Source organism: Dendrobates tinctorius, unplaced genomic scaffold (genome assembly GCF_039654945.1).
Source record: "Dendrobates tinctorius isolate UK_male_01 unplaced genomic scaffold, ASM3965494v1 ptg000162l, whole genome shotgun sequence".
Taxonomy (NCBI): Eukaryota; Metazoa; Chordata; class Amphibia; order Anura; family Dendrobatidae; genus Dendrobates; species Dendrobates tinctorius.
Window position 1 is genome coordinate 15,994,455 of NW_027361829.1, and position 27,519 is coordinate 16,021,973.

Below are 27,519 nucleotides of genomic sequence, written 5' to 3' on the forward strand. Positions count from 1 at the left end.
TTTAAGAAGTCTTCTACTCTGCTCTCATTACCTATATTAATTGCATCTGTTTGAACTTTTTACCAGTATAAAGGACACCTGTGCAAACACTCAAACAATTACACCCCAACCTGTCCACCATGGCCAAGACCAAAGAGCTGTCTAAGGACACTGGAAACAAAATTGTAGACCTGCAGAAGGCTGGGATGGGCTACAGGACAGCTGTTACGGTTGGAGGAGAAATAAAGATGTAACTGAAAGTGGACCCTCTGGGTCACGGCTCCAGAGCCCCCGGGGGCGAGTGCCCAGGTGAGGACCACCCCCTATACAGGGAGTGTTAGGGACAGGCCACCAGGGGATAGAGCCGCAACAGCCGGAACCAAAGGGACGACTGAGGCAAATAGAAAGAAGGCACTGACGTGGACAATAAGCGAGGCACCGGGCAAGGCAGGGACCCAGTGGGGTACAGGACTGGAGAGCCAGGGGAGCACAGAACTGGAGGCTGAAAGGTAACGGAGCACAGTGATGAATAAGGAGTAGGACGGCAGGTAACCGAAACGGAGGGGAGAAAGCAGGGAGCAGGACAGAGGGAAGAAAGCCTCAGAGAGACTGGGAAGGCAGAGCACTGGAAAGGCAGACCGGGAAAAGGCAGACAGCGAACAAGGAAAAGCAAAGGCACTAACAAGCACGGACAGAGAACGAGAGGGGGCCGGAGGACAGTGAGCACCGCAGCAGACAGCGTCACTGCATAAGATAATCAGGCGTCTTACCTGAGCCGGCGCCGGGCATATATAGCGGTGGGCGCCGCCATATTGGGGGCGGAGCTAGCACATCACATGATCCAGGAGGCCGCGCGCTGTGTGCTGGTACCCGTCGCCAAGGGAGCCAGAGGCCAGGCGCGGGGGCGCGCTGAGGAGCAGGAGCGTGCCGGACCGAGCGCGCAGCAAGGTAAGCAGGAGCAGGGACTGGCGCCATGACAGTACCCCCCTCTTTACGCCCCCTCCTCTTAATGTTGGAGAGGAGCCGTTTCATGATGCGGGGAGCATCAATATTCTCTTGAGGTTCCCATGATCTCTCCTCGGGACCAAAGCCCTTCCAATCAACCAAAAACAGAGTCTTTCCTCTCACAGTCTTCCTAGCCAGAATATCTTGCACCTCAAAGGTGTTATCCGAACTACATGGTTGGGAAGTTTGAGAAGGTGCAGAATGAAAGTGGTTAAATACGGCTGGTTTAAGGAGAGACACATGGAAGGTGTTGGGAATCCTTAACGAGGCGGGTATCCTCAACTTGTAAGCTACGTTGTTGACCCGACTTAAGACCTCAAAGGGACCAATGTAACGTGGACCTAACCTGTAGGAAGGGATCTTCAACCTGATATATCGGGAAGCTAACCAAACCTTATCCCCAGGGCGATACGGGGAAACGTCTAGCAGTCTCTTGTCGGCATACCGTTTCATTCTGAGGCTGGCACTCTCAAGAGCCACTTTGGTCTCCCTCCAAATCTGAGAGAAGTCTAAGGACAAGGAATCCGCTGCCGGCACACCCGAGGTGGGGGACACAGGAAGAGGAATGCCGGGGTGTTGACCAAAAACCACAAAAAAGGGAGATTTGGAGGAGGCTTCACTAGGATGATTGTTGTAGGCGAATTCCACCCAAGGAAGGAGAGAGACCCAGTCGTCTTGATGAGCATTGGAAAAATGTCAAAGGTAAGATGTTAAGGCTTGATTGACTCGCTCAACTTGACCATTCGACTGAGGGTGATAGGCTGAGGAGAAATTCAATGTTATCTTCAGTAATCCGCAGAGAGCTTGCCAAAAATGGGATGTAAACTGGACTCCTCGATCCGAGACAATATGTTGAGGAAAACCATGAAGGCGAAAAATGTGAAGCAAAAAGATCTTTGCCAACTCGGGAGCGGTAGGTAGACCAGGCAGAGCGATGAAGTGGGCCATTTTGGAAAAACGATCCACGACCACCAATATCACCGTACATCTTGACGAAGGAGGCAAGTCAGTGACGAAATCCATGGCAATATGAGTCCATGGGTTTGCAGGTACTGGTAACGGATGCAAGAGGCCCGCAGGAGCATGCCGGGGAACTTTGTTCCGGGCGCAAGAAGGACAGGAAGCAATGAAGTCTTGAACATCCTTGCAAAGCGAAGGCCACCAGTAATGGCGGGAGACAAGCGAGAGAGTCTTGTTAATTCCGGCATGTCCAGAGAATCTAGAAGAGTGACTCCAGCGTAGAACTTTTAATCTATCTTCACTCCGAACAAAGGTCTTACCAGAGGGTGGGGAGACCAGGCCTACTGGAGCCATGGTAAGGATCTTGGCAGGGTCAATGAGATGGTTTGGACCCTCCTCCTTGTCAACAGACATGAAGGACCGTGAAAGAGCATCCGCCTTGATGTTCTTCTCCCCATGTCGGAAGTGGAGTTCAAAGACAAATCTTTCAAAAAAACAGTGACCATCTGGCCTGTCGAGGGTTGAGCCTCTGGGCGGACTGAAGATAGGCCAAATTCTTGTGATCCGTAAAAATGATGAACGGATGGAGAGCACCCTCGAGAAGATGGCGCCATTCTTCAAGAGCCATCTTTATGGCCAAGAGATCCCTATCTCCCATGGCATAGTTACGTTCAGGAGCGGAGAACGCCTTAGAAAAGAATCCGCAGGTAAGAGTACGGCCCGAGGAGGACTTCTGCAGGAGAACTGCTCCAGCTCCTACCGAGGATGCGTCCACCTCGAGGATAAATGGCCTGCTGGCATCCGGGCGATGAAGTACTGGAGACTTAGTGAATTCTTGTTTCAGGGCCGCGAAAGCAGCCTCTGCTTCAGAGGGCTAGCGATTGGGGTCGGCCCCTTTGCGGACAAGAGCTGAGATGGGTTTCGACAAAGACGAGAAATGAGGGATAAATTGCCTATAATAATTGGCAAAGCCCAAAAACCGCTGGATTGCCTTGACTCCGGAGGGACGTGGCCAATTGAGGACTGCCGAGACTTTCTCAGGATCCATCTCTAGTCCCGAGTTCGAAACGATGAAACCAAGAAAAGGTAATGACGTTTGCTCAAAGAGGCATTTCTCCAATTTGGCAAAGAGATGGTTCTCTCTTAGTCGTAGAAGGACTTGGCGAACATCTCGGCGATGTGTGGTCAGATCAGGAGAGAAGACCAAGATGTCGTCTAGGTAGACTATGACACAGGAGTAGAGGAGATCCCGAAAGACATCATTGACGAGTTCTTGGAATACGGCCGGTGCATTGCAAAGTCCAAAGGGCATAACCAAATACTCGTAGTGACCATCACGCGTGTTAAACGCAGTCTTCCACTCAACCCCAGAGCATATGCGAACCAAGTTATAGGCCCCTCGAAGATGAAGCTTGGTGAATACTCGCACCCCCTTCAAGCGATCAAAAAGTTCAGAGATGAGTGGCAATGGATACTTATTCTTCACAGTGATCCGATTCAAGCCACGATAATCGATGCACGGGCGCAGGGACCCATCTTTCTTCTTTACAAAAAAGAAGCCTGCTCCTGCAGGGGATGAAGACTTCCGAATGAAGCCTCTGGCCAAGTTGTCCTGGATGTATTCAGACATGGCTTGGGTCTCTGCCGGAGAGAGGGGATAAATCCTACCACGATTTGGAATGGTACCAGGAACGAGCTCAATGGGGCAGTCGTAGGGACGGTGTGGAAGAAGAGTCTCAGCCTCTTTCTTGTCAAAAACATCCAAAAAATCATGGTACACCGGCGGCAATCCATGAGGAACAAGGAAAGGACGAGGATCACCAATGGGGCGCACCAACAGCAGACACCGAGCCTGACAAGACTCCCCCCCCCAGCGCAGAATGTTGCCATAATGCCAATCTAAGGTGGGCTCTTGGAGGCGCAGCCAAGGAAGACCAAGCAGAATAGGGTGAGAAATACCTGCTAGGATGTAAAACATAATACTCTCCTTGTGCAGCGCCCCTACCTGCAACTCTACTTCATGAGTAACTAGAGTAACTGTCTCCAGCAGGGGCCGACCGTCTATGGAGGCGAGAACTTGCGGTATTTCCAAGGCCCTCACGGGAACAGAAAGCTTATTATTAACCTCCTCTAGCCTAATAAAATTCCCGGCAGCACCTGAGTCCACATAGGCCACCAGAGAAGCCTGCTTCCCACCAACATGCAAGAGGACAGACAAAGTGAGGGGGAGAGAGGTAGCATCTACACCTAGGGAGGCCTCTCTTACCTGGCCTAGGCGGAGAAGTTTTCTGGATGTTCTGGACAAGTTTGGATGAGATGGGAACTGCTACCACAGTAGAAACACTGACCGTGGAGGCTCCTCTCCCTACGACGCTGGTCTGAGAGCTTCATGCGATCCACCTGCATCGGTTCGGGCATCGGAGGTGAAGGGAGACTCCTGGGTCGGGGACTGGGTGGCCTGCAGGCAGAAGAAAAAGGACGAGAAACCCTTCTCTCCCTAGAGCGTTCTTGAAAGCGGAGGTCAATTCGCGTAGCTAAGGAGATCAAATTCTCGAGAGCTGTTGGGGTGTCACGACCTGCGAGCGCGTCCTTTATACGACTAGAGAGGCCTCGCCAGAAAGCACCCACCAAGGCCTCATTATTCCAACCTAAGTCTGAAGAAAGAGTCCTAAACTGGATAGCATACTGGCCTACAGTTAAAGAACCTTGACATAGGTTAAATAAAGCCTCAGTGGTGGAGGCTAAACGGCCCGGTTCGTCAAAAACTCGACGAAACGTATCCAGAAAAACGGAAAGCTGCATAACTACTGGATCATCTCGTTCCCAGAGCAGATTGACCCAAGCCAAAGCGTCCCCCTCAAGATGAGAAATGATGAAGGCCACTTTGGCTCGGTCAGTGGGATACTGCTGGGGAAGTAATTCAAAATAGAGGTGGCACTGATTTAAAAACCCCCGGCATAACCTGGCGTCTCCGCTATATCGGGGTGGTTTGGCCAACCGGGGAGGAGGATGGGAACCCGCGGCTGGGGGAGCAGATGCGGCCGAGTGCAAAGCGAGCAACCGACCGTCCACCGAAGCCATGTAGCTGAGGATATGCGACTGGGTGTCTCGCTGCTGCGCCAATTCCTGTTGCAAGCCAGCCAACTGGGCGGCATTGCTGGGGTCAGAGGACTGGAGGGCGGAAAGACGTGAGTCCATAGTTTTCATGAAGGACATCATGCGTGTCTGATTCTCCCGAAGGAAGACTAACTCCTTCTGAGCGGCCGTGGCTCCAGCGGGGTCCATGGCCTGATTATGCTGTTACTAGAGTTGAGCGAAACGGGTCGAAAAAATTCAAAAGTCGCCGACTTTTGGCAAAGTCGGGTTTCATGAAACGAAACCCGACCCTAGGATGAGGTCGGCCACGAGGTCGGCGACTTACGCGCCAAAGTCGCGTTTCAAAAGTTTGTTTTGCGCTCTTTTTCAGCCAATCAGGATCCACGGACACTGTGGGCAACGTGATGACATAGGCACGGGTCACCACCATCTTTCAGAAGGGCATGCAAGTGATTGGCTTGCTTTGGTGGGCGTCACAGGGGGTATAAAAGGGCATGCACGCCGACCGCCATCTTACTTCTGCCGATCTTAGTATAGGGAGAGGTTGCTGCTGATTCTGTAGGGAGAGCGTTAGGCAGGGAAGAAGACAAAAAAACTGCTTCTGCTGCTAGCGATTTGGCCTGCACAACACACAAGTCACTGTGTGTGCAGTGCAAGGGGAGGCTATATTGTGGTGTATCAGTGGTGTTGGTTGTTGGGCTGCCTTTTAAGGCTTCCTGACACGCTGGCATTGCTGTTTACCCACTGCTCCGCAAACTGCTTTTTTAAAAGCAATCCAATCTCCCTTATCCTCTCGTCACTTTGGTCACAGGCAGCTGTGCAATCGAGTGTGTCACATAGCGCTCAGATATCAGTGGGCCGCACACAATCCACAAGTGTCCAGTGTCCAAAAGTGTACGCAGAGATTCAAAATCTCCATTATCCTCTCGTCACTTTGGTCACAGGCAGCTGTGCCATCGAGCGTGTCACATAGCGCTGAGATATCAGTGGGCCGCACACAATCCACAAGTGTCCAGTGTCCAAAAGTGTACGCAGAGATTCAAAATCTCCATTATCCTCTCGTCACTTTGGTCACAGGCAGCTGTGCCATCGAGCGTGTCACATAGCGCTCAGATATCAGTGGGCCGCACACAATCCACAAGTGTCCAGTGTCCAAAAGTGTACGCAGAGATTCAAAATCTCCATTATCCTCTCGTCACTTTGGTCACAGGCAGCTGTGCCATCGAGCGTGTCACATAGCGCTCAGATATCAGTGGGCCGCACACAATCCACAAGTGTCCACTGTCCACAAGTGTACGCAGAGATTCAAAATCTCCATTATCCTCTCGTCACTTTGGTCACAGGCAGCTGTGCCATCGAGCGTGTCACATAGCGCTCAGATATCAGTGGGCCGCACACAATCCACAAGTGTCCACTGTCCACAAGTGTACGCAGAGATTCAAAATCTCCATTATCCTCTCGTCACTTTGGTCACAGGCAGCTGTGCCATCGAGCGTGTCACATAGCGCTCAGATATCAGTGGGCCGCACACAATCCACAAGTGTCCAGTGTCCAAAAGTGTACGCAGAGATTCAAAATCTCCATTATCCTCTCGTCACTTTGGTCACAGGCAGCTGTGCCATCGAGCGTGTCACATAGCGCTCAGATATCAGTGGGCCGCACACAATCCACAAGTGTCCAGTGTCCAAAAGTGTACGCAGAGATTCAAAATCTCCATTATCCTCTCGTCACTTTGGTCACAGGCAGCTGTGCCATCGAGCGTGTCACATAGCGCTCAGATATCAGTGGGCCGCACACAATCCACAAGTGTCCAGTGTCCAAAAGTGTACGCAGAGATTCAAAATCTCCATTATCCTCTCGTCACTTTGGTCACAGGCAGCTGTGCCATCGAGCGTGTCACATAGCGCTCAGATATCAGTGGGCCGCACACAATCCACAAGTGTCCACTGTCCACAAGTGTACGCAGAGATTCAAAATCTCCATTATCCTCTCGTCACTTTGGTCACAGGCAGCTGTGCCATCGAGCGTGTCACATAGCGCTCAGATATCAGTGGGCCGCACACAATCCACAAGTGTCCACTGTCCACAAGTGTACGCAGAGATTCAAAATCTCCATTATCCTCTCGTCACTTTGGTCACAGGCAGCTGTGCCATCGAGCGTGTCACATAGCGCTCAGATATCAGTGGGCCGCACACAATCCACAAGTGTCCAGTGTCCAAAAGTGTACGCAGAGATTCAAAATCTCCATTATCCTCTCGTCACTTTGGTCACAGGCAGCTGTGCCATCGAGCGTGTCACATAGCGCTCAGATATCAGTGGGCCGCACACAATCCACAAGTGTCCAGTGTCCAAAAGTGTACGCAGAGATTCAAAATCTCCATTATCCTCTCGTCACTTTGGTCACAGGCAGCTGTGCCATCGAGCGTGTCACATAGCGCTCAGATATCAGTGGGCCGCACACAATCCACAAGTGTCCAGTGTCCAAAAGTGTACGCAGAGATTCAAAATCTCCATTATCCTCTCGTCACTTTGGTCACAGGCAGCTGTGCCATCGAGCGTGTCACATAGCGCTCAGATATCAGTGGGCCGCACACAATCCACAAGTGTCCACTGTCCACAAGTGTACGCAGAGATTCAAAATCTCCATTATCCTCTCGTCACTTTGGTCACAGGCAGCTGTGCCATCGAGCGTGTCACATAGCGCTCAGATATCAGTGGGTCGCACACAATCCACAAGTGTCCAGTGTCCAAAAGTGTAAGCAGAGAATCAAAATCTCCATTATCCTCTCGTCACTTTGGTCACAGGCAGCTGTGCCATCGAGCGTGTCACATAGCGCTCAGATATCAGTGGGCCGCACACAATCCACAAGTGTCCAGTGTCCAAAAGTGTACGCAGAGATTCAAAATCTCCATTATCCTCTCGTCACTTTGGTCACAGGCAGCTGTGCCATCGAGCGTGTCACATAGCGCTCAGATATCAGTGGGCCGCACACAATCCACAAGTGTCCAGTGTCCAAAAGTGTACGCAGAGATTCAAAATCTCCATTATCCTCTCGTCACTTTGGTCACAGGCAGCTGTGCCATCGAGCGTGTCACATAGCGCTCAGATATCAGTGGGCCGCACACAATCCACAAGTGTCCACTGTCCACAAGTGTACGCAGAGATTCAAAATCTCCATTATCCTCTCGTCACTTTGGTCACAGGCAGCTGTGCCATCGAGCGTGTCACATAGCGCTCAGATATCAGTGGGCCGCACACAATCCACAAGTGTCCAGTGTCCAAAAGTGTACGCAGAGATTCAAAATCTCCATTATCCTCTCGTCACTTTGGTCACAGGCAGCTGTGCCATCGAGCGTGTCACATAGCGCTCAGATATCAGTGGGCCGCACACAATCCACAAGTGTCCAGTGTCCAAAAGTGTACGCAGAGATTCAAAATCTCCATTATCCTCTCGTCACTTTGGTCACAGGCAGCTGTGCCATCGAGCGTGTCACATAGCGCTCAGATATCAGTGGGCCGCACACAATCCACAAGTGTCCACTGTCCACAAGTGTACGCAGAGATTCAAAATCTCCATTATCCTCTCGTCACTTTGGTCACAGGCAGCTGTGCCATCGAGCGTGTCACATAGCGCTCAGATATCAGTGGGCCGCACACAATCCACAAGTGTCCACTGTCCACAAGTGTACGCAGAGATTCAAAATCTCCATTATCCTCTCGTCACTTTGGTCACAGGCAGCTGTGCCATCGAGCGTGTCACATAGTGCTCAGATATCAGTGGGCCGCACACAATCCACAAGTGTCCACTGTCCACAAGTGTGTGCAGAAATTCTAAAACTCCCCTGTCCTATAGACACCTTGTACCTTGTTTTACATTACTATATAGTTTGTTGGATTTTGTCTACATTTCTACCAAAAATGAGGAAGGCTGGTGGAAGAGGCCGTGGAATTGGGCGGGGGTTGGCAGCTGGTAATGATGGTGTTGGTGGTGGATCTGATGGTAGTGGCAAGAGCAAAATAGGACCGAATGCAGGAGGTGCTGACCCTGCATCATCGTCTGGCTACATAAGGACTCGAACGCTTAGTTTTCTAGGAGTTGGCAAACCGCTTTTAAAGGCAGAGCATCAGGAAAAAGTTTTGTCTTACATTGCTGACTCAGCCTCCAGCTCTATCGCCTCCTCTTTTTCAGTTGTAAAAAGTAAAAGCACTGAGTCGTCATTGGAGGCTCATGTTCATGAACCACACCTTTCCTTGTGTCCTTCACCCCAACCAAGATTGAAGGATGACGCAGGCCATACTACTGATTACTCCATGGAGCCGTTTTCACATACCATGCCTGGATTATCAAGTCAAATGGTGAATTACCCAGGCCAAGATGAATCTGACATGGAGTGCACTGATGCACAGCCGCTGATGGATGATTCTGCTGGTACATTCACTCAGAGCACTACATTGTCCTCGCAGTGTACAGAGCCAGATTTTGACCCTGATGAGACTCAGGTGCCCCTTCCCGCACACTATACCACCATACATGGTGACACAGAGAAAGGTGCACATGACAGAGAAGAGGAGGTGATGGATGACCCAGTTGTTGACCCAGATTGGCATCCATTGGGGGAAGAGGGTGCTGCTTCCAATAGCTCAGATGAGGAGCATCCACAGCAGACATCGACATCGCAACAGCTGTTATCTGGCAGGCCCGGAGCACTCCAAAGACAGGTTCCAAACATCAAAAGAGTTGCTGGACAGCTTGTCCAGAGGGTCAAAAGATCACAGCGTGCTAGGCCGCAAAATGTCTGCCAAAGTAGGAAGAGTGCAGTGTGGCAGTTTTTTGAACAAAATCCTCATGATCAGGCCAAGGTTATCTGTAAGAAGTGCGCAAAGACCTTTAGCCGAGGGAAAAATCTGAAAAATTTGAATACCAGTTGCATGCTTAGACATTTAACCAGCATGCACTTGCAAGCGTGGACACAACACCAAACCTCAAGTGCCACATGTGCAACTGATCACAACGAAGGTAGTCAGCAACGCTACATTGTTTCCCCCACTGTAAGCCCACCGGTTAGCACAGCAGCAAATGTTGAGGTGTCGTTGCAAGGCCACAGCAGTCAGGGAATCCCACTGTTATATCAACGAAAGACTGATTCTAGGCCATCAGAAAGAACACCAACTCCATCACCATCATCAACCCTCTCTCAGTCCGCCCTGTCCACCGCTACTTCCACCATATGCAGCTCTCAAGTCCAGCTCACCCTCCCAGACACTATGAGTAGGTCAAGAAAGTACTCAGTCTCTCATCCGCGTACACTGGGTTTGAACGCCCACATTGCCAAACTAATCTCGTTTGAGATGATGCCCTTTCGGTTGGTGGAAAGCACAGCTTTCCGCGAACTCATGGCCTATGCAGTACCACGCTATGACCTACCCAGTCGCCACTTCTTCTCTCGCAAAGCCATCCCAGCCCTCCACCATCATGTGAAAGACCGCATTGTCCATGCACTCAAGCAGTCAGTGAGCGGAAAGGTGCACCTCACAACTGATGCATGGTCCAGTCGGCATGGCCAGGGCCGTTACGTGTCCATCACTGCGCACTGGGTTAATGTGGTGGATGCAGGGTCCACAGGGGACAGCGGTGGTGGGACAGTGCTGCCTAGCCCACGGTCTAGGAAACAGTTGGCTGTAGGCGTTCGACCCTCCTCCTCCTCCTTCTCCTCCAGAAGCGACAGCTCGTCCACAGAGCGCAGTCGTACGAGCACTCCATCTGCAGCTGCCACTGTTGCACACGATGTGTCCCCCTATCGAGCAGCTAGTGGAAAGCGTCAGCAGGCTGTGTTGCAGATGATGTGTTTGGGCGACAGACACACCGCCGAGGTGCTGGCCGAGTACTTGAAGCGACAAACTGAGTCATGGCTGGGCAGTGTACATCTTGAGGCAGGCAAGGTAGTTAGTGATAACGGCCGTAATTTTGTGGCAGCCATAGCCCTTTCAAAACTCAGCCACATACCTTGCTTGGCTCACACCTTGAACCTGGTGGTGCAGTGCTTCCTCAAAAATTATCCGGAGTTAACAGCCCTGCTCCAGAAGGTGCGAAGACTGTGCGCGCACATCCGCCGGTCACCTGTACACTCCGTTCGTATGCAGAAGCTGCAGCGATTGCTCCACCTTCCCAACCACCGCCTCATTATCGACATTGCAACAAGGTGGAACTCCACCCTGCACATGGTGGAGCGGCTGTGCGAGCAGAGGCAGGCCATAATGCATTTGTGGGAGGATACATGGCCAGGCACTTTGAGAGCAGACATGGAGTTGACAGGCGTGCAGTGGTCGAAGCTGAAAGACCTTTGTAAAGTCCTTCAGTGTTTTGAGGAATGCACACGGCTGGTAAGCGCAGATGACGCCATCCTAAGCATGAGCATCCCACTTATGCGTCTGCTCATGCAAACTTTGACGCACCTTAAGGAGCAGGCGTCTGCAGCCAATGTTGATGAGGAGGAAGAGGAGGAGGGAATCCTTGATGACATTCAGCCATTGTCTGCTCAGGGACCTCTCCTGGACGAGGTGGAGGAAGAAGAGGAGGAGGAGGATGATGATGGGGATGATTACTTAGGGGAGGAGGATGCATCTCATGGGGCAAGTGAAAATGTTGGCGTGGCAAGGTCTGGTACAGGGTTTGTGCGTGACTGGAGGGATGTGGATTTGCCAGAAAGTGCTCCTCCACCCAGCACTCGCAGTGCATCATTGACACTGGGAACATTGGCCCACATGTCAGATTATGCCTTGCGGATCCTAAAAAGGGACCCCCGCATTGCCAAAATGATGAACGATGACGACTACTGGTTGGCCAGCATCCTGGATCCACGCTATAAAGGCAAATTACAAAACATCATGCCACAGGAGAACCTTGACCTAATATTGGCTAATAAACAAGCAACTCTGGTAAATCGGTTGCTTGAGGCATTCCCAGCACACAGCAGCGGTGATGGTTCTCACACGAGCCGTACGGGCCAGGGGCAGCTTGGCAGAGGTGTTCGTGGTGCACACAGCAGAAGTGGCGTTGGAGACAGGAGTTTCATGACAATGTTGTGGACTGATTTTTCAAATACCGCTCACACAACTGGTAATACTGCATCGATGGAAAGTGACAGGAGACAGCAGTTGTCAACTATGGTTACAAACTACTTTTCCTCCCATATCGATGTTCTCCCACACAGGTCATTCCCCTTTGACTATTGGGCCGCTAAACTGGACACCTGGCCTGAATTGGCACAATATGCCTTACAGGAGCTCGCTTGCCCAGCTGCAAGTGTGCTATCGGAAAGAGTCTTCAGTGCAGCTGGATCAATCCTGACAGAAAAAAGGACCCGTCTGTCAACCCAAAATGTGGATGATCTAACCTTCATTAAAATGAACCACGCATGGGTTTCCAAGGATTTTGTCCCACCTTCCCCTGATGACACATAGGGTGACAGAAAAATGGCTTGCTTTGGTCCACCTCTTCCTGGTACTTCACCTATTTCGCCTTTTGCATCAGTTGAATGTCCAACATCAACATATGCCACTTTTTAAAACTCCCTAACTGTGCTGCCTCCCCCCCATGGCCGGGGTCACCACCTAGCGCACGACACCGTGCGAGTGCCGTTGCCCTGGACAGGTGGGTAGGCCGACTCTTGGGCGCGGGCACTGGCACAGGGTCCCTCATAGTGCAATCAAGTGTCTCTGACGGTGGTGGTGCACACCCGCCGTCAGACACACCGCTGTACTATGAGGGGCCCAGTGCCAGTACCGACGCCCACGAGTGGGCCCCCCTTGCTTGGCCAGGGCCCCAGCATTTGCAATCTTTACCTCTCCATGCTCCTCCGCTGTGTAATCTGGGCCGTCAAATCCATACTGTGCCTGACACCGTCTGAGCCTGCCTCCTGAGACATATATTTTGAATGTGTACGCTATCCATACATGTTATCCAGGGATACGGTACCCTTTTTAACCTTTGTGCAATGACGTGCAATCCATACTGGGCCTAACACCGTCTGAGCCTGCCTCATGCTGTATAGACATATATTTTGAATGTGTACGCTATCCATACATGTTATCCGGGGATACGGTACCCCTTCTAACCTTTGTGCAATGACGTGCAATCCATACTGGGCCTAACACCGTCTGAGCCTGCCTCATGCTGTATAGACATATATTTTGAATGTGTACGCTATCCATACATGTTATCCGGGGATACGGTACCCCTTCTAACCTTTGTGCAATGACGTGCAATCCATACTGGGCCTAACACCGTCTGAGCCTGCCTCATGCTGTATAGACATATATTTTGAATGTGTACGCTATCCATACATGTTATCCAGGGATACGGTACCCTTTCTAACCTTTGTGCAATCACGTGCAATCCATACTGGGTCTAACACCGTCTGAGCCTGCCTCATGCTGTATAGACATATATTTTGAATGTGTACGCTATCCATACATGTTATCCAGGGATACGGTACCCTTTCTAACCTTTGTTCAATCACGTGCAATCCATACTGGGCCTAACACCATCTGAGCCTGCCTCATGCTGTATAGACATATATTTTGAATGTGTACGCTATCCATACATGTTATCCGGGGATACGGTACCCCTTCTAACCTTTGTGCAATGACGTGCAATCCATACTGGTCCTAACACCGTCTGAGCCTGCCTCATGCTGTATAGACATATATTTTGAATGTGTACGCTATCCATACATGTTATCTGGGGATACGGTACCTCTTCTAACCTTTGTGCAATGACGTGCAATCCATACTGGGCCTAACACCGTCTGAGCCTGCCTCATGCTGTATAGACATATATTTTGAATGTGTACGCTATCCATACATGTTATCCGGGGATACGGTACCCCTTCTAACCTTTGTGCAATGACGTGCAATCCATACTGGGCCTAACACCGTCTGAGCCTGCCTCATGCTGTATAGACATATATTTTGAATGTGTACGCTATCCATACATGTTATCCGGGGATACGGTACCCCTTCTAACCTTTGTGCAATGACGTGCAATCCATACTGGGCCTAACACCGTCTGAGCCTGCCTCATGCTGTATAGACATATATTTTGAATGTGTACGCTATCCATACATGTTATCCAGGGATACGGTACCCTTTCTAACCTTTGTGCAATCACGTGCAATCCATACTGGGTCTAACACCGTCTGAGCCTGCCTCATGCTGTATAGACATATATTTTGAATGTGTACGCTATCCATACATGTTATCCAGGGATACGGTACCCTTTCTAACCTTTGTGCAATCACGTGCAATCCATACTGGGCCTAACACCATCTGAGCCTGCCTCATGCTGTATAGACATATATTTTGAATGTGTACGCTATCCATACATGTTATCCGGGGATACGGTACCCCTTCTAACCTTTGTGCAATGACGTGCAATCCATACTGGGCCTAACACCGTCTGAGCCTGCCTCATGATGCATAGACATATATTTTGAATGTGTACGCTATCCATACATGTTATCCGGGGATACGGTACCCCTTCTAACCTTTGTGCAATGACGTGCAATCCATACTGGGCCTAACACCGTCTGAGCCTGCCTCATGCTGTATAGACATATATTTTGAATGTGTACGCTATCCATACATGTTATCCGGGGATACGGTACCCCTTCTAACCTTTGTGCAATGACGTGCAATCCATACTGGGCCTAACACCGTCTGAGCCTGCCTCATGCTGTATAGACATATATTTTGAATGTGTACGCTATCCATACATGTTATCCGGGGATACGGTACCCTTTCTAACCTTTGTGCAATGACGTGCAATCCATACTGGGCCTAACACCGTCTGAGCCTGCCTCATGCTGTATAGACATATATTTTGAATGTGTACGCTATCCATACATGTTATCCGGGGATACGGTACCCCTTCTAACCTTTGTGCAATGACGTGCAATCCATACTGGGCCTAACACCGTCTGAGCCTGCCTCATGCTGTATAGACATATATTTTGAATGTGTACGCTATCCATACATGTTATCCAGGGATACGGTACCCTTTCTAACCTTTGTGCAATCATGTGCAATCCATACTGGGCGTGAGAACGGCTGGCGAGCTGTTAAGCAAGCTACAGCACCTGTCCAGACAAGTACAGGGATTCCCTAGCGAGGAGACTTATTTGATTGTTTTCTATGTTGGGACAGCAATTTTTGGGGAGCACTATACTCTGGAGAATGATAGATGGAGCCCACCATACACTGGAGCATTCCAAAGGTGGACATCAGACACTGGAGCAGCATTTACAGGGCCCATTATACACTAGAGCATTAGAAATGGGGCCCATTATGTTTGGAGCATTAGTTGGGCCCATAAGACAGTGGAGCTTCATCCATGGGGACCAACATATACTGTAGCATTATGTGGAGCTCATCATATACTGTTTCAAACATTATATGGGACCAATGATTTTGTATGGAGAAATAGATGGGCCTCGTCATGAGATGTAAAAAGTGAGGTATTTTTCATTGTACTATACCGCTATTTCTCTGCCGTATCGGAGCATGATGAGTTGTGGTATGTGTTAAAGGGGCGCTCTTTCGCCCAGGGCACATGAAAACCTGCAGGCAGCCCTCCCCCCCCCACAAATTTAGCCAAATAACCCCCATTTTTCAGTGCGTAACTTGTATTATGAAGTTAATTAAGTTTGACAAGCTTAAGTAAGAAGAATTGATGCTTTTGGCATTCAAATGGGCACTGTAGGTGTGTTTCCTGTCCTCCTCTCACTGCCGACTTTTATTCCCCATTGACTTACATTGGGTTTCGTGTTTCGGGACGACCCCGACTTTTCCCTATAATCGGACGATCTTGCTCGACCCGACTTTTGGAAAAGTCGGGTTTCACGAAACGAAACGCGACCCTAAAAAACCAAAAGTCGCTCAACTCTAGCTGTTACAGTTTGAGGAAAAATAAAGATGTACCTGAAAGTGGACCCTCTGGGTCACGGCTCCAGAGCCCCTGGGGGCGAGTGCCCAGGTGAGGACCACCCCCTATACAGGCAGTGTTAGGGACAGGCCACCAGGCGATAAAGCAGCAACAGCCGGAACCAAAGGGACGACTGAGGCAAATAGAGAGAAGGCACTGACGTGGACAATAAGCGAGGCACCGGGCAAGGCAGGGACCCAGTGGGGTACAGGACTGGAGAGCCAGGGGAGCACAGGACTGGAGGCTGAAAGCCTGAGGACAGTGAGCACCGCAGCAGACAGCATCACCGCATAAGATAATCAGGTGTCTTACCTGAGCTGGCGCCGGGCATATGTAGCGGTGGGCGCCGCCATATTGGGGGCAGAGCTAGCGCGTCACATGATCCAGGAGGCCGCACGCTGTGTGCTGGTACCCGTCGCCGAGGGAGCCGGAGGCCAGGCGCGGGCGCGCTGAGGAGCAGGAGCGCGCCGGACCGGGGGCGCAGCAAGGTAAGCAGGAGCAGGGACTGGCGCCGTGACAACAATAGGCAAACAGCTTGGCAAGAAGGCAAAAACTGTTGGCACAATTATTAGAAAATGGAAGAAACACAAGATGACTGCTAATCTTCCTCGGTCAGAGGCTCCATGCAAGATCTTGCCTTGTTGGGAAGGATGATTCTGAGAAAGGTCTGGAATCAGCCAATAACTACACTGGAGGATGTGGTCACTGACCTGAGAGGTGGGATCATAACATTAAACATTACATTTAGTAATACTATATGCCATCATGGAAAAAAATCTTGCAGGGTATGCAAGGTCCCCTGCTCACATCAGCACATGTCCAGGCCCATTTGAAGTTCACCAATGACTATCTAGATGATCCAGAGGAGGCATGGGAGAAGGTCACGTGGTCAGATGAGACCAAAATAGAACTTTTTGGTATTAACTCCACTCGCCATGTTTGGCCGAAGAAGAATGAGAACAACCCCAAGAACACCATCCCAACCGTGGAGACTGGGGGGGGGAAACATCAAACTTTGGGGGAGCTTTTCTGCAAAGGGGATAAAGATGACTGCACCATATTGACGGAAGGATGGATGGGGTCATGCATCGCAAGATTTTGGCCAACAACCTCCTTCCCTCAGTAAGAGCTTTGAAGATGGGTCGTAGATGGGTCTTCCAGCATGACAATGACCAGAAACACACAGCCATTACAACTAAGGAATGGCTCCGTAAGTAGCATTTCAAGGTCCTGGAGTGACATAGCCAGTCTTCAGGCCTGAACCCAATAGAAAATCTTTCGAAGGAACTAAAACTCAATGTTGCCCAGCGACAGCCCAGAAACCTGAAAGATCTGGAGATGATCTGTATGGAGGAATAGGCTAAAATCCCTGATGCAGTGTGTGCAAACTTGGTCAAGAGCTACAGGAAATGTCTGACCTCAGTAATTGCAAATAAAGGTGTCTGTTCCAAATATTTAGATCGGTTTATCTATTGTATCAAATAATTAATTTGCATTTCATTGCATTAAATATCTAAAAATCATAAAGTGTGACATTCTCGACTTTTTTTTCAAGATTCTGTCTCTCTGAGTTGAAGAAAATTAAAGACTTCTCCATAGGTGTAGGTGCACAACTTGCACACTCAGAAGTATATCAAATACTCATTTTCCCCACTGTATATATATACACACACACACACACACATATATAAACATTCTATACTGTATTTACATACAGTATATTCACAAACTATCTGCTGTGTGCACGCAGGCATTCCATAAGCAAAGCATCACAGAAGCTAAGAATCAAGAAAACGACAGTTATCCATGGCAGATAATAGGGCAGGAATCAGGTAACCCACACTTAGCATTCCCTTCTAGCCATGTGCTTTATTTCTATCCTCCTGTGCTCCCTTGCCATCCACATTTATCACCCCATCCCCCCTCCATCAAGACTCATACACATCAGCCCCTCTATACTTCCCTCTCCCATGTACAGCTCCCATGTACTCCTCACCTTCCTGAGAAACCTCAGCCCATCTTGCCCAAACACATCACAGAAAAAACTACTTACAATTCCAACAACTATTTGCTCTTTATTTTCCTACTCCTACTGATTTCAGGGGACATCTCCCCCAACCCTGGTCCACCATCCTCCAACCTCAACCCTTACCCTACCTCATATCGAAAACATAATAATTGTATTAATATTACTTGCACTCATCTCCATCTTTTAATTGTGCCCTCTGGAATCCACGGTCTGTTTGTAACAAGCTTCCTTTTCTGCACAACTACTTTATGAACAAGTCTCTTAATCTGTTGGCCCTCACTGAAACCTGGATTCAGGAATCTGACACTGTCTCTCCTGCTGCCATTTCCTATGGTGGCTTACAATTCTGTCATTCCCCGAGACCCACAGAAGACTTGGTGGTGGAGTCAGCATACTCGTGTCCCCACAATGCACTTTCCAGGTCATCCCCCCAGTTCCATCACTCTCATTCTCTTCTTTTGAGGTCCACACCATCAGGCTCTTCTGTCCCCTCTCCCTCAGAATAGCGGTCATATACCGGCCCCCAGGATTACCCACCCACTTCCTTGACCACTTTTCTGCCTGGCTGCTGCACTTCATGTCCTCAGAACTTCCAACCCTTATCCTGGGAGACTTCAACATCCCCATTAACAGCCCTACTTCCATATCTGTATCCCAGCTTCAATCACTAACCACCTCTCTAGGACTCTCGCAGCTTTCAACCTCTGAGACACACAAGGACGGTAACACCCTTGATCTCGTCTTTGTCCGGCTCTGTTCAATCTCCCACCTAAATAACTCACCGCTTCCACTCTGTGACCACAACATACTCTCCTTCACGCTCACAAATCCTTGCCCACCCCACCTCACTCCTACCTACCACACAATCAGAAATCTACAAGCCATTAACCCTCAGACACTTTCAGATTCCCTACACTCATCATTGTCCCCAATCTCCTCTTTTTCCTGTCCTAATCTGGCTGTTCATCACTACAATGACACTCCTAGAAGCACCCTTGACCTAGTAGCTCCGATCACCCACAGAACTTCCAAGCACAGAGTAAAACAGCCCTGGCTCACATCGCAAACTCGACTTCTCCAGTGATGCACTAGGAGTGCTGAACGCCTATGGAGGAAAAACCCGCATACCAGAAGACTTCATCCACTTCAAATTTATGTTAAGAACCTAAAACACTGCCCATCACCTTGCCAAACAGACCTACTTTACCACCCTGATCTCCTCACTAGCCAATAACCCCAAGAAACTTTTCAACACTTTTCACTCCCTCCTCAGGCCAAAAGCACAAGCCCCTATCACAGACATTTGTGCTGATGACCTGGCCTCCCACTTCACAGAAAAAATAGATAATATCTGTCAGTAAATCTGCTCCCAACCACCAAGTGCTGTGACTCCCATCCCTTCCTGTATCTCCCCTGGCTCACTTTCCACATTTGATCCATCACAGAAGAAGTCTCCAGACTCCTCTCTTCTTCTCGTCCGACCACATGCACTACCGACCCCATTCCCTCACATCTCCTCCAATCTCTCTCTCCAGTCGTCGCAAGTCACCTAACTGCAATCTTTAATCTCTCCCTCTCCTCAGGCATTTTCCCATCCTCCTTCAAACACGCCATTGTTACTCCATTACTAAAGAAACCCACTCTCGACCCATCCTGCACAAACAACTACAGACCAGTCTGTTGTGAGTTCATTCTCTGGTTCACCAGTTGTGAGTTCTCCTTCCAGACTCCCTCTGGTGGTAACAGGAGGTAGAGAGGCTGATTTGATCGGTGGAAATCTGCCACGTGAGAATGAGGATGACAATTGGACCTCAGGAGTCTCAGATTGGATTTAAGACAGCCGACGCCCTATTCAGTTGCTGGTGATTCCTTCTGGCTTGTCAGCTCTTGGTTTTCAGCTCTGTTCCAGTCATCTAAAGCTAAGTTTTTCTTCTAATGTTCACACTTGATTTTGTTGGTCTATTCAGTTTTTTGTGTGATCAGCCAGCCCCGGCTGGGGGCTGTGCTGAATTTCCATTCTTATTTATCTGTATTTGCCAATTTGCTTTTTGTCCCTTACTAGTTTGGCCTCTTTTTGCTCTGTCTCAAAATATTTCAGAGTGCTGATATAGTGGGTGAAGTCTAGTGACTTCAGGGTTAATTTTGCTATCAGAAGTGTTGGACTTTATTTTTGTAGGGTTTTTTGCAGGTTGCAGACAGTGTCTTTCCCTTTCCTTTCCTTTCTAGTTAGTTTGGGCCCCATTGTTTGCTCAGACTATTTTCCTGCCTGTGTTTGTGCTTTCATCTTGTTTCACCGTCAATACATGTGTGGGGGCTGTCTTTCCTTTGGGGTCTGCTCTGGGGCAGTTAGTTTTCCCCTTTTCTTGTTTTAGGCTTATTTAGTCCTCCGGCCTTGACGAGGCACCTAGGATCATCGTAGGTACGCTCCACGGCTGTTGCTAGCTGTGTGGTAGGATTAGGGATCTGCAATCTGCATAGATACCAACCTCTCTGGTTTTCTGTGACTTAACTTGTTTTGTTTTTTTCTCCTCGGTGACCCATTCATAACACCAGTCTCCAATCTCCCCTTCATCTCTAAACTTTTGGAGCACCTAGTTTACTCCTGCCTTACCCGTTACCTCTCCATTCACTCCCTTCTAGACCCTTCACAGTCCGGCTTCCGCCCCCTACATTCGACTGAAACTGCACTCATCAAAGTGACCAATGACCTTCTGACAGCAAAACGTAATGGTGACCACTCTCTGCTCATTCTTCTTGACCTATCTGCAGCTTTCGACACTGTTGACCACCATCTCCTACTCTCTAGGCTCCAGTCACTAGGCATTAAGGACACTGCTCTCTCCTGGTTCTCTTCCTATCTTTCTGATCGCTCCTTCAGTGTTTTGTTCTCTGGCTCCACGTCATCTCCTCTTCCTCTCGCTGTCGGAGTACCTCAGGGCTCAGTCCCTGGCCCCCTTCTCTTCTCTCCCTACACAGCCTCAATTGGACAGACCATCAGCAGATTTGGCTTTCAGCATCATCTGATGATGCACAACTATACATGTCATTCCTCGACCTTACCCCCGCTGTACTACTGAACGCCAGTGACTGTCTGTCCGCAGTCTCCAACATCATGTCCGCTCTCTATCTGAAACTCAACCTCTCCAAAACTGAACTTCTTCTGCTCCCGCCGTCAACTAACCTCCCTAAATCTGACATTTCCCTCTCCGTGGGTGGCACTATAATAACACCCCGGCAGCAGGCACGCTGTCTGGGTGTTATATTTGACACCAATCTCTCCTTCACATCCCATATACAATCTCTTGCCCACTCTTGCCGCTTACACCTAAAGAACATCTCTAGAATCCGCCCTTTTCTAACCTTGGAAACAACAAAAACCCTCACTGTAGCATTGATCCACTCCCTCCTCGATTACTGCAACACTCTATTAATTGGCCTCCCCGTTACTCGACTATCCCCTCTCCAGTCCATACTTAGTGCAGCAGCCAGGGTCATCTATCTGGCTAATCGGTACTCGGACGCGTCCGCTCTTCACCAGTCCTTACACTGGCTGCCCATTAATTATAGGATCCAATTCAAAGTATTTGGTCTCACCCACAAAGCTCTCCACAGTGCAGCACCCCCCTAACATCTCCTCCCTCATTTCTGTCTATCGGCCTAACCAACCACTACGCTTTGCAAACGACTTTCGACTAACCTCTGCACTAATCAGTCCCTCCCACTCCCGTCTCCAAGACTTCTCCCGCGCTGCGCCAATCCTCTGGAATGTTCTACCCCAAAAAATTAGGACTATCCACAATTTGCATAGTTTTAGGCGCTCCCTCAAAACACATTTGTTCAGAGCGGCCTATCACGTTCACTAATCAAAATCATTCTATGTGTAAGTGTGCATGAGTAGCCCATTCACTATCTCCATCCATCCCTCACTCCCTCATGATGGCTGGACCATTATTGTAAATACACCATTGGAAATACACACCTGTACTTTGTTTCTCCCCCACCTCATTGTAGATTGTAAGCTCTCACGAGCAGGCTCGTCTTATTTTGCTTTAATTATTGTATTGTTAAAGTTATTACTTATGACTTGTGTTTTGAAACTGTTAAACTGTAAAGCGCTGCGGAATATGTTGGCGCTATATAAATAAAGATTATTACTATTATTATTATTAAATATACTGTATACAGTTGAAATCAGAAGTTTACATACATTTTATAAAAAAGACACATATGCATGTTTTTCTCAATATCTGACATGAAATTAGAATAAATCTTTCCCATTTTAGGTCAATTAGGCTTACCATAAGCTCTATATATAAATCTGAATGTGTGTGTGTGTGTGTGAGTGTGTATCACCAACCAATCATGAAGCAACAGAGTGGGACACCAACCAATCATGAAGCAGCAGCGTGGGACGCGGATGGAGAGCGGGGCTGAGGACGGATACAGCAGGACAGTGCATGAAGAGCGGGGCTGTGGAGGAAGACAGTCTTCAGGACAGGGGCCGAATAGTGCCGGCACCCTCCTGACCCTGTCCTGGCTCAGTCAGCACTCCCCGTCGCCAACTGCGCTATCCCCCCTCCCCTGCAGCTTCCCAGCCTAAATTTAGTCCCCGGCTTTTACTGCGGCCTACTACAGTGCTAGGCCACGCCCCGCAGACTGCCCAATCACACGCGCTGCAGCTCCTCTCTAGCTCCGCCCACTCTGCCCAGCTCCACCCACTCTGGCCACACCAAACTCTGCTGGTCCAGGCGTCACCGCGTGTGGTGCATGGAGAGCGGGGATGTGGAGGAAGGAAGACAGCGGGGCTGAAGAGGGAGAGCGGGAGAGCAGGGCTGTGAAGGAAGAGAACGGGGCTGTGGATGGAAAGAGTGGAGAGCAGGGCTGTGAAGGAAGAGAATGGGGCTGGAGACGGGGAGAGCAGGGCTGTGAAGGAAGAGAATGGGGCTGAGGAGGGAGAGAGTGGGAGAGCAGGGCTGTGGACGAAGAGACCGGGGCTGTGGAGTGAGAGAGTGGGAGAGCAGGGCTGTGGATGAAGAGACCAGGGCTGTGGAGGGAGAGAGCGGAACAGCAGGGCTGTGGAAGAAGAGAGCGGGGCTGTGGAGGGACACCGGGACACGAATGTAGAGCGCGGCCGCGGAGAGATACAATGGGACGGCGGGTGGAGAGCGGGGCTGCGGAAGGAGAGAGCGTGATGGCGGGTGGAGAGCAAGGCTGTTAAGGAAGACAGCGGGACCCACAGTTAAGTACTATGCCTGGACAACACCAGGCTCTTCAGCTAGTTATTAATATTTGCCAAATGCCAGAATAATGAAAGAGAGAAAATGTTTTAAGGCATTTTTATTACTTACTGCAAAGTCAAAAGTTTCCATACATTTCATTAGCATTTGGTACCATTGCCCTTAAACTGAATGACTTGGGCCAAACATTTGGGATATCCTTCCACAGGCTGCTCACAATAGTTGGTCGGAATTTGGGCCTATTCCTCTTGATAAAACTGGTGTAACTAATCCAGGTTTGGAGGCTCCCTTGCTCGTACCTGCTTTTTCAGCTTTGCCCATAAATTTTCAATAGGAATGAGAACAGGGCTTTGTGATGGCCACTCCACAACATTGACTTTGTTATCCTTAAGCCACTTTGTTACCATTCTGGCAATATGCTTCAAGTCATTGTCCATTGTCAACCCTTCCCAAAATTTTGGGTGCGTCTTATGGTCTGGTGCGTCTTATAGTCCGCAAAGTATTGTACAGTGGGGAAAAAAAGTATTTAGTCAGTCAGCAATAGTGCAAGTTCCACCACTTAAAAAGATGAGAGGCGTCTGTAATTTACATCATAGGTAGACCTCAACTATGGGAGACAAACTGAGAAAAAAAAATCCAGAAAATCACATTGTCTGTTTTTTTTTCATTTTATTTGCATATTATGGTGGAAAATAAGTATTTGGTCAGAAACAAGCAATCAAGATTTCTGGTTCTCACAGACCTGTAACTTCTTCTTTAAGAGTCTCCTCTTTCCTCCACTCATTAACTGTAGTAATGGCACCTGTTTAAACTTGTTATCAGTATAAAAAGACACCTGTGCACACCCTCAAACAGTCTGACTCCAAACTCCACTATGGTGAAGACCAAAGAGCTGTCAAAGGACACCAGAAACAAAATTGTAGCCCTGCACCAGGCTGGGAAGACTGAATCTGCAATAGCCAACCAGCTTGGAGTGAAGAAATCAACTGTGGGAGCAATAATTAGAAAATGGAAGACATACAAGACCACTGATAATCTCCCTCGATCTGGTGCTCCACGCAAAATCCCACCCCGTGGGGTCAGAATGATCACAAGAACGGTGAGCAAAAATCCCAGAACCACGCGGGGGGACCTAGTGAATGAACTGCAGAGAGCTGGGACCAATGTAACAAGGCCTACCATAAGTAACACACTACGCCACCATGGACTCAGATCCTGCAGTGCCAGACGTGTCCCACTGCTTAAGCCTGTACATGTCCGGGCCCGTCTGAAGTTTGCTAGAGAGCATTTGGATGATCCAGAGGAGTTTTGGGAGAATGTCCTATGGTCTGATGAAACCAAACTGGAACTGTTTGGTAGAAACACAACTTGTCGTGTTTGGAGGAAAAAGAATACTGAGTTGCATCCATCAAACACCATACCTACTGTAAAGCATGGTGGTGGAAACATCATGCTTTGGGGCTGTTTCTCTGCAAAGGGGCCAGGACGACTGATCCGGGTACATGAAAGAATGAATAGGGCCATGTATCGTGAGATTTTGAGTGCAAACCTCCTTCCATCAGCAAGGGCATTGAAGATGAAACGTGGCTGGGTCTTTCAACATGACAATGATCCAAAGCACACCGCCAGGGCAACGAAGGAGTGGCTTCGTAAGAAGCATTTCAAGGTCCTGGAGTGGCCTAGCCAGTCTCCAGATCTCAACCCTATAGAAAACCTTTGGAGGGAGTTGAAAGTCCGTGTTGCCAAGCGAAAAGCCAAAAACATCACTGCTCTAGAGGAGATCTGCATGGAGGAATGGGCCAACATACCAACAACAGTGTGTGGCAACCTTGTGAAGACTTACAGAAAAAGGTTTGACCTCTGTCATTGCCAACAAAGGATATATCACAAAGTATTGAGATGAAATTTTGTTTCTGACCAAATACTTATTTTCCACCATAATATGCAAATCAGTTTGTCTCCCATAGTTGAGGTCTACCTATGATGTAAATTACAGACACCTCTCATCTTTTTAAGTGGTGGAACTTGCACTATTGCTGACTGACTAAATACTTTTTTTCCCCACTGTATATGTGTGTGCGAGTGTATGTAATATATGTACACGTAGGTAGTGTATATTCTGCTAGCACACATGAAGCATGTACATACACCATACAGTGTGTATATATGCATATACAATATATATATATATCAAAGTGCTATCAAAATAGGAAAATGGTTGCACTCAATCATGTAAAAGCATGTCAATGTAAATGCGTGAAACGTGAACAGCAAAATGGCTTTAGAAATGTAAGAAAATAACACATGAGACGCTTTGCACAAATAATGTGAGCCCATCCACCATGGTCAAGGTAATCTCATGAATCGGATGGGTCCCTAATCTCCCTGTCCAGTGTGAACACTTACCTAAGGCTAATATCTGCCTGCACGGGTGAATGTGAACACCTCTCCCAGCAAAGCCTACATATATGGGTCGGTCAGACATAAATGTGATTAGATGTAATTAAAATCACCCATACATGCAGATATTAGACATTTCACGTGTTTCACATTGACATGCTTTCATATGATTGAGTGCAACCATTTTCCTATTTTGATATGTTAGTTGTTTTTTGGCATGCACTTGTTCAGACTAGCTATTGGTGTTTCAGTCAGTTTTCTTGTAATTTATCAAAGTGCTATTGACATGAAATTCTTACCAGATTTCGGTAACAACCCATCCAATCAACACAGACAAAGAAATCAAACCACATATATCCATAAATTAAGTCATGTGTAACAATGAGTAATCACACAGGAAAAAAGTATTGAACACTCCTACTGAAACGTAATTATGACTTTGTACAAAAGCCGTTGCTGGTGATTACAGCTTTGACATGCCTCCTGTATGGAGAAACTACTTGCATGCAGTGCTCAGGTGTGATTTTTGCCCATTCTGCCACACGATATTCAAATAATGATGGTTCTGATACATAACCATTGGATTAAAGTCAGGTGATTGGCTGGGTCATTCTAGCAGCTTTATTTTCTTTCTCTGAAACCAATTGACAGTATTATGGTCCTGCTGAAATGTCCACCCACATTTAATCTTCATGATTCTGATAGATGTCAGCAGAATTTTATCAAGAATGTCTGGTACATTTGTCCATTGATCCTTTCTTCAATCACATGATGTTTGCCAGTGTCATATCCTGAAAAGCAGCCCCACACCATGATGTTCCCACCTCCAAACTTCACTGTTGTTATGGTGTTTTTAGGGTACTATGCAGTGGTTTTGACCTCCAAACATTGTGTGTATTATGGCATTCAAAGACTTCAATTATAGCAGACTATATTCTTCCAGTATTTCACAGGCTTGTCTAAATGTTGCTGAGCAAACTTTAAATGTGATTTAACATGATTTTTGTTCAGCAATGAATTCTTGAGTGATAAGCGTGCATACAGGCCATGGAGGTTGAGTGCATTACTTATTGTTTCCTTTGAAACAATTGCACTTTCTGATTCAGGTCTTTCTGTAGCTCTCCATGTGGTCCTTGGCTCTTGCACAACTCTTCTGATTCTAGTCACTCCACTGTCTGAAATCTTGCAGGGAGCACTTGGTCATGGCCAATTTATAGCAAAATTATGTTCTTTTCACTTCTGAATTATGTCCCCAACATATCTCACTGGAACCTACAGTAGTTTAGAAATTCTTCAGTAACCAATGCCATTAGTATGTTTTGCAACAATAAGGTTGCGAAGGTTTTGAGACAGCTCACTGGGTTTACTGGGTTTACTGATCATGAGATATTTCGATTGTGGGACCATGGTAATAAGACACCATTTTATAGGCCATTAGTTCAACAAGCTGATATTTTTTACTATCTAAAGTGGCAGGATTGGATTCTAACTACTGATTTCACCTGGTGTCATGACTTTACATGGCTTTAGGCACCTCTCTTTCTTTATGTGTTCAATACTTTTTCCTTGTGTCATTTCTTAATATTATAAATAACTTAAAGTAGTTGTTCACTACTTTATCATTGATAATTTATCCTCAGTATAGGTCATCAATGTCTGGTCGGTTGGGGTCCAACTCCTGACACCCCCGCTGATCAGCTGCTCTTGGTGCTGGCAGGAGCCACCAGTCAGAAATGCTAAATTGTGGAGTTGCTCTGTCTTCTGATAATGACCGGGACTGGGTACTGCATATCCGCCTCCTATTGATTTGAATAGAAGGCAGATGTGCAG

The 27,519-nt window shown here is 48.3% G+C and overlaps 1 protein-coding gene across 1 annotated transcript in view; it reads right to left on the reverse strand.

Moving 5' to 3' along the window:
* The window catches only part of PKD1L1 (polycystin 1 like 1, transient receptor potential channel interacting), a 901,078-nt gene that overhangs the window by 518,024 nt on the left and 355,535 nt on the right, over window positions 1-27,519 (reverse strand). The window lies entirely within an intron of this gene.